The sequence below is a fragment of the Anser brachyrhynchus genome, assembly GCF_964034855.1.
Source record: "Anser brachyrhynchus genome assembly, chromosome: 1".
Taxonomy (NCBI): Eukaryota; Metazoa; Chordata; class Aves; order Anseriformes; family Anatidae; genus Anser; species Anser brachyrhynchus.
In genome coordinates this window covers 157497935-157501987 of record NC_137694.1, presented here as the reverse complement: position 1 = coordinate 157501987, position 4053 = coordinate 157497935, and positions in this window count along the sequence as shown.

Here is a 4053-nt window from a genome sequence, read left to right as displayed (position 1 = left end):
TTATCCAGTCCCTTTCTAATCTGCAGACTTCTTTTCCTGTAGAAGTCTCACTGAAGATCGATCTACATGCTATGGTATATTCACACACTGCTAGAACAGAAGAGCAACCCACAGAGGAGTAACCTGCTCAGGCCTCGCACCAAACACACAACAAGACTGCACCAGGAATTCAACCTGAGTTAAAGACAGTTTCATTGTCTTAGCTGTTTCCTTTTCTCAACAGCCACAAGGCTGCCGTGCTTGTGTCCCATCAATCTGGACTCCGGATTGCTCAAGCTTTCCTTGTATTGTGAATTTCACTCGTCCATCTTTCCATGGCTTTGCCAGCAGGCTTCCTGGTGACAGCGGATGAAATTTATCTCATCTAATCTTAGACATCTATTGATTACTGAAATCTACACTTAACTGGTCACCCGAGGCTCCTTTACAGGATCCTCTCTTAATGGTGAGAAATAGATGTTTTTAGGGTGCAATTCACTCGGCCTGTTTTCTGTACCCACAAGAGGAAGGAATGAATTGCACCACAGAAAGGCATACCCTTCTCCATTTACTTATTGTAAGGGTTGCCTAGGGTTCAGTGGTACTCAATACTCATTAAAGGTCTACGTTTAGACAGATGAGTCCCACCTGGGCCGCTCGCTGATTCCTCACTAGGCCTTGCAGGCTGGCTGAACTTAGCTCCCACAAGTTGGGAGCTGACTGCAGTGGGAAATCCCTACTACCTGAAGACATCCACTTTGAAAGTTCCAAGTCTGATGACACGTTGCTTCCCACCTCTGCAAGGACGTGTGCTAGCTGAAGCATGTCTACATACAACTTCTTCAGAAAGGTCCTGAAATCACGCACTGCTTTAGTACAGCAGATGTCTCTGCCAACTCAGCTAGATCTTTCCACAGCCTTAAATAAATGCTATTTAGAAATTGCTGATACATTTTTACACAACTTTGTCAGGTATTGCCTGAGTGTAGTTCTATTCATTTTTGTCAGAGATAATGTAGGGCATTTGATTTCCTTTGAAAGATCATTCTTCCGTCTCTTATTCCCTTGTTTAGTGTATCTGAGGAACCTCTTCAGAGATCAAGAAGCAGTATCATCATTCAGCTAACAATTTAACCAGTCACTTTATATCTAAATAGACATACTTTTTCCATTGTCTATCAGATGTAGGAACAGGGATGAAAGCTTAAGCTACTTACAGTTTAGGTAAATACACCACTAACTGACAGATAAAACCATCCTGAGAAAGCAATGCCGCTAATCTCAGCATCTTCAGCTGACACAGGATGTGTAAATAACATCAAAGAGATACACCACTCAGGAGCAACCCTATGTCTGCCTCTACACCACAGCTCTAGACACCACTTGTCCAAAGTCTGTCCAAGGACTTCTTTGGAGTTATTCCATCAGATTCTAGCCTGGACAAACTATCAAGGCAATCATAGAATATAAGATAAGATTCATTTAAGGAACCCAGGCATCTGGGAGGTAGAGAGCTAAATCTCAGATACCATGTGGTGGTTCCCAAATAGTCAATGAAGGTGTATTGGGTTTACAAGACAAGGGTTTAGCGGCAGGGGAGCTGCAGGGTGACCTCTGTGAGCAGAGCCCAGCAGCTGCCCCATGCCCCAGATCAGAGCCAGCTCCAGACAGCTCCAAAAGGGACCCGCCGCTGGCCAGAGCTGAGCCAGTGACGTTGGTTGTGCCTCTGGGAAAGCAGATTTCAGGAAAGGAAAAAAACTGCTGTGCAACAGCCCTGCAGACACCGAGGTCAGTGCAGGAGGAGCAGGAGGTGCTCCAGGCACCAGAGCAGAAGTTCCCTTGCGGCCTGTGGAGAGGCCCCCGCAGGCTCAGTTTGGGAAGGATGGCATCCCATGGGAGGGACCCCACGGGGAGCAGGGGGAGAGAGTGACCATGAAGGAGTGGAGGAGACAAAACATTAGGGACTGACTGCAGCCCCCATTCCCTGTTCTCCTGTGCCTCCTGAGGTAAGAAGATAAGAGAGGGTGGATGGGCGGAAGGTGTTGTAGTTTGCTTTTGGTTTCTTGCTGTTCTAGTCTGCTAGTGATAGGCAATAAATTGTGTTAATCTGCTTATGCTGAGTCGGTTTTGCCTGTGATGATAATTGTTGAGTGATCTTCCTGTCCTTACCTCAACCCTTGAGCCCTTTCCATCATATTTTCTCCCCCTGTTCCTCTGAGGAGGGGGAGTGAGAGAGCGGTTGTGGTGGAGTTGAGCTTCCCAGCTGGGTAAAACCACCACAGAAAGGAACGGAGCACCTCCACAGGATGACTCGTCCCTTTCTCAGACAGGCATCGTGGAGAGGTCAAATAACCCATCTCCCTCCTAAGTTCCCCGTCTTGATCTTAAGAGGAGGTGTGGGTGACTAACTCAAACTTGGACACTGAACTTTTACATGCTTAAAGTGAAGTGGGACAAATTCCACTCTAAACAACTGTGGTAGGAGACAATCTGATTTAGATAGAGCAGATGCATGCTTGTTGACAACATGGGAAGTGAAATGTAAGTTAATAACCTAGTTTGGGCACATGTGCAGCTCTACATGTGCAAAACCTGCAAGAAGCCAGCAGTCCAGCTAGCACACAGGCTGCCTTTGAGGCCCGTCACTCAGCACACAGTCAGGAGGGCGTGAGCCAAAGACCTCATGAGCAGCATGAAGGGGGTAGGACAGAGGGCCTGGCCTCTACCACTCAGCAGTGTAACAAATTGTGCCAATCACGGGGAAAGAAATATGAGAACAGAAAACCGCATTTAAAAAAGTTTTGAAAGACAGTACAAACACAGTATTTGAAATAATATCTGAAACCTCTAAGGTCTTGACCTTGCATTAACTCCTTCAAGAGAGTTCTAGAAGATACTCACAGTTTTTATTCAAGATACTAAAGCTACTACTTATTCCAACAGAAAATAAAAAATGGAACAAAAGATATTCATCCCTCATGTCATGTGGGCTAAATCTCAAGAACACTGCCAACCAAACTAATGAATGCACCCTTGCTTTAAGCAATTACGTGTATGTCCACACAAACAAAAATGTACTGTTTCCCCTGAGGTTTACTGCAGAATAAAGATAACATTGATAAGCATAGCAGAATTGACAGTTAAGATTTCACTTAACTGCCCCAAATGTCTTCTTATGTATACCACCAATTCTGTATTTCTACATTTCTACGGTATATGAATCCTACAGAAGCACAAAGCAGGAATCCTGAGGTATATTGGTGGGGGTGGAAGGAGGAAACGAAAAACACCCAAACTCCCAAGGAACTGAATCAGAAAAAACTTTCTTACATGTGTTTCCTGAGCTGGGCGCAGACCAGATAAAGCTTTCCTAACTTGCTAACTCACAGGAAAAAAAAAAAAAATGATGAAGATTGAATGTAGAATGCTAGATTCTAGAAATGTATAGTCAGCTGATTTTTTTTTCTTTTTAAATGTATTTCTTCCCCAGAAAAAATCCAAAACAATTTAGCTCTTTTTTTGGGACCAGTAAACAAATAAATAACAACTAAGATTTGATATGAGGGAAAAAAATAATAATAATAAAAACTCAGACTGAGTCCTTACTGATGTTTTTAAGCCCCTTGTATTGATCATACTGCATATCTTACTGCATATCTAAATGGGATTTAATGTATGTCTATAAATAGCACAGGAGGCAAAGTCAGAAATATTTTAGTCAAGAGGCAGAAACAATTATTTTCTAACAAACAAATCCAATTTTCAGTGCAAGGAGAAGGAAATTTTACTATGTATAGGAACGACATTTATTCACCACAGAGAGGCATGCTAGACAGTAACAAATACAAGGTGCAGAAACTGCCTGCAGGGACAAGGAAGGGATTTCCTCTATTTGCAGATACAGAAGTCTGGGGGTAGGAAGGAGAAGGAGAATCTCATCTGAGGAGGACATGAACTTTCTAAATGCTCAGAAAGCCTATGGAATATGCCAGGCACAATAAGTTATTCTTGCCACTGTCAGAAATAACAAATAGAGGGTGTTTCCAAGTAAAGCTTTAAGCTTCTTTGTTATTT